Below are 16515 nucleotides of genomic sequence, written 5' to 3'. Positions count from 1 at the left end.
GCGGAGCACGGAAATATTTGGGAATCTGACTGTAATTGCTATCTCGTTAAATTTGAAATAGAAGCTAGATAGGCAGAGAGACTCTGCGTCAGCTTCAAAGTAAATTCTCCGTACGGGCGATGATGCTTAGGTAGGTATATAATCTCCTGAGAACCCGTTCTCACATCTCTCGAGGCAAGAAGGTTTCTTCGGTTTGTATAACGAGGCGGCGGCGCGCGAACAAGCGGAGGCATTTTCAACCAAGATCGATGGAGAATATTTTCATTCACAGGCGGTAATCGCAGACGACTCCGTACCTCCGAAATAGCTGTTTCGTCCTGCTAAGCTTACTGAGAGTTCGAGTGGCGGCTTCGTCGGACTAAGTCAGCATTCACCCTAAGATACTTATTTCGTCTGAAGCTCCTGGTGAATGATACACAATATTGTAATTAGCCTGGAATTAGGACTCGCACAAGCTAGATACGCGCGTACTTTCATGCGAAAATATCAAATCCTACTCCGATAATAAAAACCGGCCAATTATAATGAACAAAACCAGCTTAAGACTGGCTGAATTTCCAGGCTCGTTGGGCGAAGAAAACGTTTTGAATATCTTTAAATTTTCTCGCTTACTATTCACACTTGCCCCAATTGTTCGTGTAATCGTAGCGAAACCAACCCAAGTAACGCCGAGACGGAGTCGTGATAGGAAAAAGAAAAATATGTCGCAAGAGATGAAAAGTGACTGAACATTGAAAATTTGGTAGTTCTTAGGCTTTAATAAACTTTTAAATTTTAACCAAGATATTCTTGCCTGCACTGCTTTCTTTGACGTGAAATCAGCGTTGAAAAATAGTCGCAAACGCATTAGCAAAGAGCATATTGATTTTGTGTCTGTGTTTTAATACGCCTGTAAAATATTTGCCAAGCATTTTTTTTTTTTTTTTTTTTTTGTTTTTTCTCTCCTACCGCTTCAGTAAAGTTTGCAATTGATGTCGCTATTAATGCACGGCAAACATTTGGACAGGCAGGAGATTTATTACCATTACATATATGTTCGTTGTCAATATATTGCAGAGTGGATATTTCCATCTTTGTGACGTGCCTGCGTACAGAGAAATTAACTCATTTCCGCCGTACGGTAATTTCAAATCATAAATTGCACGGTCCTGGCGACTGGAGGCCGCGTAAATTGAGTATCGGAAAAAACATCCTACCCTTGTTTATCCAAGCTCACATTGTAGCAACAGCCCTACCCTCTGTCACCTACAATAAGTGACAGGTGCAGATCAATTGCAGATCATGCAGCTCAATTTACGAGAGACAATTGACTAGATAGATGAGTTGATCAATAACCATGGGACAAATCTTTTCGCCAATCCATTACCTCGACGTATAATCCCAATTGCCATACGAGTATTCGATATTCAAGGGTAAATGAGAACTTGCAACGTGATCATACGTTTCTTTCCACAGAATCTTCTCTAATTTCTGCAAGCGAAGGCAACGCTACTAGGGAGGTATCGTGACGTATCGAGGTATGATCCTTGGTCACTCTTGGTTGTCGTTTATAAGGCAAGGTGCGTTAACTTTCTTTTTCTATAATCCCCGCAGCTTGACGTTATCCCTGGATAGTCGGCTATATCCAGTGGGAAGTTCGGTAAATTGCAAAACTTTGTACGTATGGTATTATATTCGAGCCGTCGTCAGCCAGTGTTCAATCATACAACCGAGTCACGAGAACGAACACGGACCGGCAGTTGCGGGAGGCTAAAACTCCACTTCTGCTTCCACTCGCATCTTCTGTCTTTCGTATCTTCATCCCTCTTCCTCTGCCCGGTCTACTTCCGGCAATGAAGAGAGAGAGAGAGAGCGAGAGTGGAAAGACGAGAGGGGCCCAAAGTCCAGCTCGTCGAGTGGCCAGTTGAGCCCGTCCGCTCGTTTCTTCACAGAAAGAAGAAGATCCTTATAACTTTTGGATTCTGCCCTACTAGAACCGGGCTGCACCAGCTGCGGAGTTTTAATTAAATAATCTTATTCGGCAACGTGTCTAAAATACTTGTAACGATTCGTCTTCCCTCCTTCACTTCTAGACGTCAACCTACCCTCTCATACGTACGACTTGCCAACACCACATATAATGTTGAGGTACCTGCATTCGGCTACGCGTATGTACGGCACGTCCAGGCAAGGAGTACACGATCGCATTTTACCAACTGCCACGAGAAATTCACGGAATTTCGTATTTCATTTGATAATGTGGAAAGGCATGTTCGGAATAAACTCCTGGACTTGGATGGTTCAGCGCCACTTTAACAATTCATCACAAGATCAACTTTCAGAGTATGGAAAATTGCATTATAGCATATTTTCGTACGACACTATTCATCAGTAAAGGATTACTACGACTCTAAGAGGATCGTATTGAGGTAGTGAAAGGCTGGTACAAACTTACTTGAACTCGGATAAGAACTCCTTTTAATTCAATAAATGAACTCTCATAAAGTCGCTTGAAATCATGTCACTTCAACTCGCATGAATTTATGTATAAATAGAATTGTTGGGTAAAATGTCTACCGATTTTGGTCACCTTAGTTGGTACCAGTTGTGGCTATATATATTGCAAGTAATTAAAGATTACGCCCACTAATGGTACAAAAGTACTTTGCCCGAATTGTAAGTGAACACCAATTTTTAGTAATAATGTGTATCAAAAATTAAAAACTTTTCTATAAAACTTGTTTAAAGCCGGATATTGGTAATGAATTGAGTGCTTAAAGAGATTTCTACTCATTGATACATATAGAACTTCGCAAAGGTGACCACAAACAGTGAATATTCTCTAATTCTTCCGGTTTATTGAACTTCTTTTGAGCACGTGGAATCATTTGAAGTCTTAGAAATTCATGAATTCACTTGGTGTCCGGTAGATGCTGCATTTTAGAATAGTTTACCTCTGTCTCTGACTAAGTGATCGATTTTTCCTGCTTGTTTCGTTGAAATTTCGACTTCTTCGTGCAACAGATCTGTCTAGAATTCTTGATTAATGTCGCGTTTCACACTTCAATGTCAATTAAGAACGTATTACGATTTTGCCGCGAATTCCAAACATTCGCACACATTTCACGCACTTGAGGTTTGCAGAACCAATGGTGACGAATTTCCTGTTCTTTCCTCTTCTCCATCATTTTCGATCTAAGGGGTTCAGAGCCGTTTTAAAGCCTCCAACCGCGCTTCCAAATGGTTTGTTTGCACAGCGTCTGATCGGACCGTTTTGAACCTCCCACACCACAGCACCGCAATTATGCGTCGCCACACACTTCCCCTCGCTTTTCTTTCTTTTTCGGTTCAGTTTACGAATCTCACACTTTTCCTCGTAGTATAAGCATGAAAACATTGATGGTATGCTTTGGTTGGTAGTTATAAAACATCCTAGACTCTAGGTGATCGTTTTCTATTTCGAGAATGTTGACCGTCGCTACTTCTGCATTTTCGCTTTTCGAGAGACCATACAGGGGGAGATCAATGCTGTTATCGACGTAATATAATTTATCACCATAGCTTCCAATGGAAAGTCTGTCACCTAAACAGAAACTTCATGCACATCATTTGTTTGTTTCCTGAGATAACTTTGCATTGTTGTAAGATTTTGTATTCTCAGATTTCATTCTATTCATTTTTGTCTATTGATAGATTTTTTGTTACATTATATTATTAGATTTGAAAACTCTTTTAAGATACAGCGAGACGAGTCACACCGCTTTCGTCATAGAACAGACGAAGATTGACGTCTCATCAAGCCGTTAAACTTCATTCTGAGGTAGAATACATTTCACGCTCGTGTGACAGAAAGCCAAAGGGTGTATAACCACGGAATCCTTTAACAAATTTTCGTGTGGGTGTATTAAAATCTAAAGCGTATCGCGTACACATTTTCACGTCATTGCTGAACAGATTCCCTTGAGGCAGCTGATCAATCAATGCGGAATTTTTTATATTCGCGCCATGCCTTAACAATGACGTTTTGCCAAAGTTGATCACGAGATATACGATCTTGACTTTCTCACAACGCACAAACATCACGCACAGAGGCATGCTGTACTATCGGTACCCGTAGTCTGGTACCAAGTATTATACTTGTACTATTATATTTACCACGTTCACGCACGTAATAAGTATTAAAATTCCGTGTACTTGTAAGTAATAATATTCCATCGCTATTTGGAGTGATACGCAGAGCAGGTCTAATAAGGAAACTGGAATCGAGGTGTTCGAAACGACACGTACAAAGCTACACAGGTGAGTTGCTCATTGACTTCGCAGACCCTTGACGCCGAAAGTTTGATTCAATTAAGCGATGGGAACTCAATTTTCCCCTCCCTCGGGACTCGGGCTAGTCTTGGGGGTTGCGTTCTGGCGAGACATTCGAAGCCCGGGAACGGGCGAGGGCGGATACGTGAAAGTCGTATAAAGTGCGACGCCGGACGACGTGAACAAGTTTATTAATAATGTGCTCAAGGGGGACGACTCTTATGTGTCCGTATATCGGTGAGAGCGGACATGTGCGGCTGACCGGGAGGGAATATCCTGGCGATCGGGAACCATTGCGCGACTCCGTGAATGACCTTTGCCAAACTTGCCAAATCTCACCACTTTTTTTGTTTTTTTATCCTATTACCTTTGTTTCCTCCATCTTTTTCAGCGGAGGAAAAACTTTCTCTCCGAGTTTTATACTAGAAGAACTGCAGCCCGGAGAAAAACTCTCGAATTGATTTCGAAATTGTTCCGCTTACCAAGCTGCTGCAAGCATCCGTTTTAACAGCTCAGGCTTCGGAGAAGTTTTGGATTATGTACGCTTAAACTTTGCCACGGTCTTTAAGCGGTAAGGAGGTTATTATCACCGCGTATGAATCAGCAAGCTGAACTTGCCAGGATAATGGATGGACATAATCAATCTGTACAAATGGAAATACGGAATTACAAATTTTCACCATCGATACGCAAGTAAGTCTGTTTATTCTTTATTCGCGGACTCCTTGACGCGGAGAAGTTCGATCGTAAAACCTGTAAAGTAAATTGGAATTTTCTGGTCAGAGCTTACTCGTAATTGATTACCAAAACGGATGTACCAACACCTTGAATAATACACCGAATGGTAAGCTAGTGTACAGTCCTTGAGTTATTCATTATGAAGGGGGCCACTGTATCAAATTATTATGGTACTTGGTAATAAACCTAAATGCGGTACGGCGCTGCGTTATTTACCGTACTGCTATACGTCGACGATAATTAATTACCTTTAAAGCAAACATATTCACCGCAGAATATTGGCAACTTTGCGGGGAACGCCACGTGTACATTGAAGAGATCAAGCGAAAAGCTCAACCTTACCCTACCGCAAGCAATTACCTTGGACCCTGGACCTTATCGGGTTCGAATTGTAAGCGTTGCCAAGTGTTTCATGCCTCTCGACCCAGTGGTCCGTCTAAATTGCGAACTTAGCTTAGCAGTACGTGACTTAAATATTCACGTACCCGGCCCGTGAGTAATTGTGAATTATATCAAATGCAAATTGTATTTTGGTAGCCACGTTGGGATGGACTAGATTATTACGTCTCGCGAGAAGAACTTACGGAACTGCCATAGGCGAACTCAGAATCCTGATAATGAGTAGCTCATATTTTATTCCCGGCTACAAGTTCCGCTCCGACTTTTCTGGTGCATCATAGTTGAACAATCCTGAGAAATTTATGGTCTCAAGTTACATCGTAACGCCCTTGTACCTCATATTCCTGGCTTTCAATATTCCGGTTTCTGAAAGTTCAATCCATATTGAAACCCCCGCGATACCACATGTAACGCAAAACCAAACCACCGCATGAAATTCCCCCGCAAAGTTTCACCCACGACGGCGTGCCCTTATCAACGAAAGGTTTATAGACCCTTCGACGTACTCTCAGGCGACGATGGCGTAAAGTTGAATCGAATTTTGTCGGTAGAAATTACAAAGGATATAAGATGATGGAATTTCTTTTTCCGGCATGAAATACGAGGGCTGATCGCTGCGAACGATTAAATGGAAGTCAGGTCTTCTTTAACGCTTGGCTTATTCATATTCCGTACAAGCTTTGGTCTGGGAGGGATTGTATCATTAACGATACATTGGAATTGGAAAACGTTCTCGTTAATGGTCGCCTTCCGTAGACCTTTCAAGAGGTGGAGCGAACAATAGTTGATAGAATCTTGCTTCCGGTATAAGATAGCGATCAGATGCTAAGTGGACGGATTACACTCGCCCTATCTTCATTTGAAGTACGTAAAGATTCTCATCAACCCTTCTTAGGACTTTGCTGACTGGCCAGGTTGTTACATTCACCCTTTCTGATCAGGGTACAGAAATTGGTATTATACTGGGACCGTCAGTCATGGGCGTGAAATCGGCTTAACCGGGATCGATTCTCTATGAAATTGCAAGCGGCTTCCGCAACTACTGGCATAAAATTCACAACTTAATTTGTTGTTTCAACCAAACAAACATTTAGAGCTGTGTTTTGGCAGTAAGCCGACGTCGATAACTAATGTTTTCTTATTCACTGTTTCAGCATATTTCAGAATCACGTTATCATCAACGGTTCTAATTTATGCTAAACGAGGCTGAAGCTAACAGCCAGTATTATCAGCCAAACGTTCTAACGTTCATTCGAAGAAGATATTGAAGTCCGAAAATAAAAATTTCGTCAAATACCTTGAACCCTCAATAGTTTCATATAATTATGAGGATAAAACTGAAATGCGTTTTTCTATTTCTAGAAAGTTTGACACGTTTGGCTGCTAACTCTGGCTACTAGCTTCAGCTGAATTTATACTAAAGTATTGGTGAAGTATCCCTTGATATTCAGCTGTTCTGGCAGTGAACGTGTTTGATTTGACATCAACGTCAGGAGTTTTGAGTCTCAATAAAAATTTCGTTGAGACGTAAGTGGCAGATAAGGTCGGTATCAAAACTTCTGCGATTGACGTCCATGCGTCAAATGCGCATCCTCGGATGGATTCAGTGCGAGAATGATCTGTAAGACTTTACGTTTAAAATATACGGGATTATCACGATGCAAAAAAAAAAAAAATTTTCCATCCCCGAATGGCGCTATTTAATCACTTCACGTGAGACTTCATTTTCGCTGGTCTTTGAGATAAACGTCGGAGTGTAATATAAACCGGGGGAGATTCGGCTACCAATGAAAATGCAATTTTGTATACACTGCAGAGATGATTGCTAACTATTTAAACATGCGGGTGTTATACCTGTGATCTTGACGTTTGTTTGAACAAATCTGCAATAACCGTATATTACGAGTGAGTAAATAATAGCCCCTCGGCGGGGTGTATGGTAAATTAGAGTAGAGATTAAGTATCCTTATACTATTCCTGGCGAAATGGCCAACGGTAAATTTTCGAGGGAGATCGCAGCGATAACCGAGCGCGCGTCAGACTGTTAGATTTAATTAAACAAACATTATCTTTCGCCTAGAGAGTAGAGCTCATTCAAAAACACCTTTCAGTCCTGATCAGGTTGCGCCGTCGTTTTGCAGGGCGATTTGCATATTAAAGTAATTTACCGTAAGCCAAGTCGTGTCCGATTGCGGATTGGATTTACTCGTGTGATTACTCGCCGGATTAACTAGCCATGCAAGGACTTTCCGAAACACAATACACTCGGACATTTACGCGAATGCGCGATTAGGAGGTGAAATCTTTTGCAATTTGCGGCACAAACTGCACAACCGAAATCTTAATCACCAACGAAATGCGAACTCTTGATAGTACTAAATAGTACAGGGGCGAGGTAGTCTGGCGTACACTGCACTCATGGAATCCTACGACATGATTTGAAATCTCAGAAGTCCCTGAAAGTTTCGAAATGACATAAATTATAAAAAATCTCTAACATCTTTGACACGTATTCCGTGAATGTCACATCCAGATATGGATTATCAGAAATGGGTAAAATCGCCTAAATTCTTTGGAAACCTTGGGGTCTTGAAATCTGGTGTACGTACAAACTGACGAATGGTTAACTCCTCGTGCAGGGAAATTACCTCGATCCTAGGTACTTCCCATGATTAACCAAATTCCAAGCCCAATTCACTTTGGGCAGAGAAATGTACAGGAAGTAGTATTTCTTGCAGCTACGCTTCGGCGACGCCGCACAAATCCTCAGCTAGAAACACTTAATCTCCACCTAACCCTCGCGGACAGAATTCATTGGCACAATAGCAAAGCGGTGGGGCGGGGGACGGAATAAGGGAGGGTATTCCGTGTCAGCGCGGTCGAATTTGTTGGCAAAATTCACCCACTGTTCTTGACGCGTAAGGATATCGCTTCACGGCTACGAGGGCTGCTCCGCTCTGGTGTTCTGGTACGGGACTTCAACTTAACTAGTTAGCAGTTCCATTGTGCTGCTCTCGCGGCCGGCCAACAATACAGTCTAATGTGCTAAATCGCGGCAAGATTAGGCGGCAGTTAGCAACTATATACAACTACAGCACAACCTTGCCACCTCATGTCTTACCCTCCGCTCCATTAGGCGGTCAAAACTGCAGACTAACTCCTGAAAGGTTACAACATCGGTCCCACAGTTGATGATCGAGCATTGCTTCGGTTGAATATTTTGAGCATCGTCGCGGTGATAGAGCGTCTAGCCACGAATCAAAATCATTGCTTAACCGAATCAAGTGTCACAGTCTTCGGGGAGAAAGCAACATTTTTTATCTCCGACTCAACCGTAATGATAACTTGATTGCGGAGCCCCGCAATAATGATATTTGATGAGATTGACATCAAATTATAGTTTAGAGAAGTTCACCTCACATTTTTCTTACGGCATTCCGTCGGTAAATGTAAGGGTAACGACTGGAATGATCAAAGTACGTAAATATTATTGTGTCGTTGCACGTTGCGAGGTTTCAAAATTTCATTGATGTTTACTCAGGTTACTTCACACCCGTGGTTATACTTTTTTCGCCTATGTTGTAACATAAAAAGGCCAGTGAAAGCCACGAGCATATCAATCACTTCGATTGAGTTGAGGTTACCTTTACTGTTCGACGAATAAAGCAATTCGCGTCAACTACCGACTCCTAACAAAAGTTTGGAAATCTGGGTCGACAGAATTCAGTGTTTCGAAAACGTCAACAGTGTTACTGAGCCTCGCGGCTTTGTAATTCCGATAGCATTATTCTTCTCCATGGCACATTATCGATAAGTCGATAAATTTATCATATTTGCCTGATCTATGCACGCGGCTGCAACTTACCGGCTCAACCTAGAGATGTGTAAGAAAATATTTTGCATGGTGAAAAAATAGATATAAAAGAGTAAAAAGGCGAAGAAAAAATTCTAAGCAAAGAGAGCTGAATGATTTGTGGTACGATATCGTTCGTTGTACCGTATTCTTCCTGGATACGACATTCGAAGGTGATAGAGGGGAGGTTATGGGGAGTCAAAGGGCCGATTTATCAACCTATCAGTGGCCATGATTGATTCGGATGTAGGAAAAGTTTGAAAAATTGAAAAGATATGTTAAACAGCGAGATGTCAATGGCAGACTCTTTCCCAGAGCTTTCTTCGCATACTTTAACACTCACCTGCGAAGCGTGAGAGAGAATCGCAGGCAATCCCAATACTCACTCTCTACCCCCGATTTATGTGTACTACAAATTTCTACCAAAATCCTGTGTGATTTTACACCTGTGCGAACAAGCAATTTCAATACTTTCGAGGCTACTCGACTGCTGATCCTAACGCACAGACGTATAATGTACAACCTAGTAAGTTGAATAAAGATGGTGAATTTAACTATTAGACCAAACTGTTGCATGATTAGGAGAGTCAATACCCCATCTAAGATCTGAAAACCATCGATTCGACAAAAAAATTTGAGGAATGTTCTGCTGTAACCAATTTTGACCAACTTTCAATCAGACTTTGCAATTTGAGAATCATGCTTCTGGGAAACGTGGAAGAACAGAAATCAAATCGTAAAATGCAAGTGTCAAGAAAGTAAATGAAAATAAAAAAGAAAAACCACTGGAAAACCCGTCTTCGCCTTGCAAGCATTCCGTTACTTAGACGATTAGCTATCGTTTACCAGTTAAAATGCTCTCGAGCTGCAAGCGTCGAGAGGAAGCCGGTAACTACACGTCTATCCTTGAGTTAAAGGTGAACTGCTCGAAGATTGACTGCTTTCCAGTGCACGATACTTACTTTTGCGAAAGTTTCGCCGTTGGCGTTGATATCGTTGTAAATACCTTTCAGCATGTGTGCGTTATAATTTATAGTAACTAATATTTGGAGTAAATTTTTCGCTATTTACCAGGTCATTTACCAGGCCTTATATACAAGGATAAGGATCGTTCGATAAACTTCGGTGCAGTGTATTCGAGGTAGGATTTAGCGCGCGTCACCGCCAACTTGAGTCGAGTGTTTAGCGGCGCTAGAAACTTTGGGTACAAAGCAAATAGAGAAAGTGCTTTTGGAGGAAAGTTACGTGTAGAGCAAAACACGGCTGTAATAAATTTCTTTGCTCGCTACGTCTTGCCACTTCGCTAATGAAACAGAGTACCGGCTAATGAGCTTAATGAGAGAGTTCCGCCAGTAGGTTCTACTTTATAAGGAGACCCTCTTCCATTATTCCTACTGGTCACATATATATAGAAACTTCCTCCGCACGTGAGTGCATCGTATACGTATTACTGACTCTCTTTACTCGAAGGTATGACACATTTTTTGTACGTACGCTGCTATTTTTTCCAAAGAGAAAAACGCACGTTTATACTGACATGATAGCAACAGATACCTAATTCTTTGACTACGTTATCGATGTTATTGATCGCAGATACCATTCGATGATTTTCGGTTATAACTATTTTTATTTCAGTTGTAACCGTACATTTGTTGTACTGATTGTACTGGCGTATTGATATCTATTATATGCTTCCCCAGAAATATTACCGCTTGGATATAAAAACGTAACATCCGGCCATGAGATTAGTAAAATAAACCTGCGAATTACTGAATGATCTGCAAGCGTTGTGTACAGAGTTTTGAAGTGCTAGCGCGTTGATGAAAATTCAGTCACTCTTTAACACTGCGCTTTATTTTCGCGATAGTCGACAATTGACGCACGCAAGTTGAACGGTCATTTTAAAACTTGAATGGATAAATAATTTGAAATATAACCGGCTTGATCAGTTCACCTGAAATAGATAAGAGTAAATCAAATCTTCGGAGAGAAGTCATATAAGAGGTGCTTTGATTATGACAGTACTCTGATTTTCAGTTGGATTTCATTTTTAAGAATAGAACATTTTTGTGTGCCAATTTCATGTCGTACACTGTACAATAATTATATTCCAGGTGAGCCAGCGCGGAGCAGTTTCATGTTTCTTACTGTGATTTGAAGTTATTTGTATATGTATCCACGCCAGTGTCAAATTAGGAATCACGTCTGACGCTTAAAAGTGATCCTTGCAATAAAACAACTCTAATGTATCGATTTCAAACCCATCTTAAAATAAGATCCAAAACACACGATTTTGCAGTCATACAGTAGACAGGATTCGAACATAATTAATTGCGATACCAGATGCAAATCATCAATTGAAATCGATTAATGCTGTTTTAATTATAAAAAATGCAAATTAGCGACGCTCGTTAACGGAATCAATTACTTGGTATGATTATCAAATTCGTTTCATTGATAAATATTTACTCACAATTCTTACAATTACAACCTTGATCTCAATCCTAAATCAATTCGAAATTTGTCATTTCGATTTATACAGTTCGGTTTGAGGGTGAGGCTCGCCCTAGTCAAGCTGGCGTTCATCTGCCCAAAAGCGAATCGAGTTTTGCTTGATGGATGGTGACTCTGCATCGTTGCATGGAAACTCTAGAGCGGATTCTGATGCTTCCGACAGTGGACCTATTAATTACCTAGCCAGTGGTAGCTGTAGCAGGCGAAATTACAGTCTATTGGGAACAGATCGTTGATGAGGCGCCGAGTTCGCGCAAGAACGTCATGTTTAACCGCTGTGCAGTGTTAGATCAACCGGTGTTAACGGTTTCGCTTTGTAACTAGCGTAATTTAGCAAATTACATAACCAGATATCTCGTTTCAGTCGCACTGCACAATGAGTTTAGCATTCAAACCTGCATAGTAATTATTGATCTCATTCTAGACATTCGAGCTACTCGTTATAAAGGGCTCTTTTTCGGGAATAAGAGGTATAAGATGAAGGTGGAACAGTCTCAATCTTTCTCATCGAAAAAGTCATAATCGTTTGAAATTCTATGGAATGTCAACGTCAAGCAACCAATTACATACAAAACCCTGTGTCGACCTATTGTTAGATAATTCTTGTGTCTAACGATATTCTGCGAATACGACCTGCCAGACGCAATTATACAAAACGTAGTGATGAATATTTATGTTCTAAAAGCTTCTCGAACTCTAAACAGCGTGAAATTATAGGTCAGTCAAGCTGAAGGATTGGAAGCACTTAGCGATCTATATTTGGCTTATTAGAATTTTTATCGAGCAGAGTTTTGGTAACGCGCGGAGCGAATGGCTGGAACAAACTATAAGGCTTATCATTAATAATACATACCCGAGGTTGTTGCTTCAAAAGCTTGGAGCCACTTGTTAGAGACAAAAACATGGAGTTGCGTTTGTTGTGAAGTGAAGTTTACACTGTAGAAACTAACACAATACGAAGATGCGTATCAACCCTGTGACATGTCTTATTGCTCTTTTGACACTGTGAAGACTGACTGAAACTTTTTATCTGAAATATCAGCTAGTCTACTTGTTTTGCATAAATTGTCCCGATAGCGTGAACAAGCTTGATGAGAATATATCTGCAGATAAATGTAAATCACGTCAAAATATTCCTTCGGTAATTATTCAAACAGGGTTGTAAACTTTGACTTTGATACTTCTGGCTGTTCTTGGGTGCAAGAGGACATTAATTCAACCACTCTCGACAAGTGATTATATCAGAATCGCAATGCATCCTCCTTTCACGATAATTTTCCCTAAATTAGGTTCTCAAAAAATCATTCTCCAAGTACCACATATCGCACGCTTTGCACCTTGCAACTATAATTCGAAGTGGTTAATTCAATGACAATCTGGTGGTTGGATAAACATGTGTAATTATAAATCTCCGAGATTTTCACCCCCTTCGTTGGAACGAGGAAGCGCGGATAGCAAATATTCGAGATAAGCGCCGAATGGCTGATGCTGATATTGGCAAAGCATCACATTATCATCTCAAAACCGTTGCCACGAACATACGCATACCGTCGCTCAACTCTCACCGGTGCATTTGACAGTTTAAGATTATTTACAGGTACGTCGCGTAGTTGCGTCGATGCGAGCGAAACGCTGCCGAGATATTGTATAATATGGTATATAACGGCAACCACATTTGCATTCCCTTGCTCGGTGGAACTTTACATTACTACATATGTATATCCAGTAAGCATATAACGCATGCATCGCAACTAGAGACGTCGAACGGTAATGTCACCGTGTTGGATAACCGTCGATGATTCTAGTCCTGCGGTTTAAATGCGTCGTACTCGCGCTTGGACAGCGAACCACGTTCAAGTCTTGCAGATTATCGACTTATTACCTTGCCAATTGCAGGCTAGTTATCCCAGTTTCAATGTCTCTTGAAGCTACGTGAGCTTCTATACATGTCACGAACATATCAGTTACATTTTATTCCATTCACGATGCACCGCAATCGTGCGGTAAATAAACGGGTTCTTTGGATAGTTGTGAATATTAAAAGTACATGGCCTCAATTATCTTACAGGCATGACCAACTAGCTTTGTGTCAGAGAGAAGTCCAAGTAACAACTGATTCATGCAGCCCATAAAACTTTCAGCAATTTCCAGGCTATTGGAAAAAAATTGTCGGTCTTTTTGATCCTGAGAACTTTGACTCAGGTTCAGTTTTATCGATTACGAAGTTCTCTTTTACCGCTTTCACGGAGTAAACCATTTTATGACTGTAACGACCCTGGTTCGGCCAGAATCCATACAGTTGTTGGAGTCGTCTATTGTTTGCTGGCTATAATACTAGAGGCCAAATATTGCTCCCACGTGTACTCGTCAATGGTTAATTAGCTGGCATCCACGATGCACCAGGATCGAGTTACGTTGGCATCAAATCGCCTGTAGCCAGAGGCCGTACGACTCCAGCAGGAAGGAGGTGGGATTAATCAGGAATCTGCATTGGAACCAATCAATTCTCACCTACTGACCCGTTCGGAGTTGTCCGTAAGGCTCATCCAATCAGTGAATAAAGACTCGCAACAATTCAGTGAAGATTATGTATCATAAAATTGTTCGAGACCCTGCAGTATTGACGTATTATTAAGAAGCGATTGTGACTGATCTTCGGTTGTTCAACCGACAGATATTGAAGTTCGAATCGAAAAGTAGAGGTCAACCTTCGTTTGTATTCGCAGTGGCTGGTCCTACGATGTTAGAGCTGCCATCTCACGATATCCCAGAGCCTCAGTAGTGAAAAGAGGATTTTCAAGCTGTACATTCTCTAGGGCAAGCAATTGGATTGTCACTTGTTGGAAATGCCAATAAACGTACAGATCAGCAGGGATGACATTCGTTCGTCTGCCTCCCCTGATTTCATATCGTTTTGGTCTCTGTTCATCGAAATTGTCCAAAACTTTGATAAGGAAAACTTTCAACAATTGAAATTCTCGCTAGTTATGTTGAAAACTGTGCCCATCATCATTGTGCGCTTGAAGTTCTAGGCTTGTTTATGAAATCCTAGTCCCTGCATTGCCAATGGTTCACAGAAGTCAATCCCTCGTGTAAAGCATAAGGAATTTTGATGTATCCTGCGATATCCCTACAGGACTGAAGAGCAGTGTCGTCCAGATGCTAATTATAATGCTAAAACAAATGTATGCAAACTCAAGCACGATCCCTTGATTACATAACAGATGTCACTTCCCGTTGGTTAATAAAACAGTCTTCTGCGTAGTATTATTTGAAGAAGTGATATTTCTTTATGATACTGGAATACGCAATGTTAGTTAAATTATCAAGTATGAACTGCTCTGTACTTCCAGGGAGTACGATTCACGCCTCGTTCGCTTGATCAAACCTCGCCCAACCAAGAAGAATAATGAGAAAATAAAACATTGTCATGGAATAATTTTCCCAAAAACTCTCCAAAATTCTACCATGATCCTTAAACCCACCCGAAACCGAGGCGATATTCACTCCTAGATCCGGTGGCAAGTGATTGCAATGATTTCAAGCAATTTCATGTGATTTCACTGTCGCTATTGCTCTTCTAATATGAACATCGCAGTACTCGTCGTGAATATATTAATATATTAAACCTTGTACCCAGAACGCCGCCGTGATTCCAAATATGAAACAAATTAGTCAGTTTCTCTCTTGGCAAAAGCTTCAATGGCAATTTGATATGTAGTGTCTGATACATATTACGCACACCTGTATTCGAACTGCACGTCAGACCCTCTTCGTCTGACTTTCACGCGCGTCTTGCAGAGGCATCTATAAGCGTCTGTGAGAGTCTCGCAGAGTCTCTGGAATCTTGCCTGCACCTCGAAACCTCAAAAGCCCTCGATAGAGAGTCAGACCGGAGCGTTGAGCGCCACAACGACACGTCACTGCTGCAAGGGTGTGGCGGACTCTTTGACAAGATGACGTCTGACGTGTAATTTCCTAAAGGCACCTCTCGCCCTGTGTCCCGCTTACTCTTTCCCCGAGAATCGGGCTCAGAGAGCAATCGATGAGCGCGGAAGGATAGTAAATAAACGTATGGTGTATATATATACGGGAACAGTGAAATTCCCTCGGTACTAGAAACGCGAATTTGTTGCTACCACTAACGAGTCACTGCGAATTGAGTTTCTGCCAGCTGTTTCGATATGTAACGACTGTTCGGTTACCTGTTTCTCAGCATTGAAAAATCTAATGTCTCCGTTTATCTTTCGGTTAGTTGTAACTTGCCCTGCAACCGTGTCTTATTCATCGTTTCAATCTCGCTGATTGAACGTAATGAAATTTATCATTTGCTAATTCAAATTTAGCGAGTTAAATTTGGGGTGAGAAAATATTCTGGCGAGAAAGGAATCGTGCAGACTGGAGGATGATTTCAAAGTACGTGCCATAAATACTTGGTGCTTACGATGGTGATGAGGTTCGTCTCTTGTTTTCTAAAAAATTTCTGAATAATTCATTCCAGTTGAACTAGTTAAGATCTTAAAGTCCAATTTCTGGCGGTGCAAATTTTGTTGATCAAAAGGCCAGGAGTCATCTTTCGCGCACCTGAAATACTGCCTACTAAATTACTCACCCTACCTGCGTCTCGAGGGACTTAATTCTGTTACGTCTTATTGGACTGCTGAGTTTTGACAAAAATTTGCGGCTATTTATTTGCTAATTCTTTCAAGCTGTTACTCTGC

At 41.2% G+C, this 16515-nt stretch overlaps 1 protein-coding gene across 2 annotated transcripts in view; it reads left to right on the top strand.

Moving 5' to 3' along the window:
* LOC124178476 (ATP-dependent helicase brm) overlaps window positions 1-4938 on the top strand; it is a 102690-nt gene extending 97752 nt beyond the window's left edge. The window contains exon 22 of one of the 2 annotated variants that reach the window (XM_046561849.1): window positions 4682-4938. The gene's annotated coding sequence lies outside the window, so the exon portion shown is untranslated. Of the gene's footprint in view, window positions 1-1455; window positions 1474-4681 lie in introns of those variants that run through there. The other variant, XM_046561850.1, reaches the window with a different exon arrangement.
* Window positions 4939-16515: the final 11577 nt, after the last annotated feature.

This window comes from Neodiprion fabricii, chromosome 3, assembly GCF_021155785.1.
Source record: "Neodiprion fabricii isolate iyNeoFabr1 chromosome 3, iyNeoFabr1.1, whole genome shotgun sequence".
Classification (NCBI taxonomy): Eukaryota; Metazoa; Arthropoda; class Insecta; order Hymenoptera; family Diprionidae; genus Neodiprion; species Neodiprion fabricii.
This window is presented reverse-complemented; position numbering and strand designations above follow the sequence as displayed.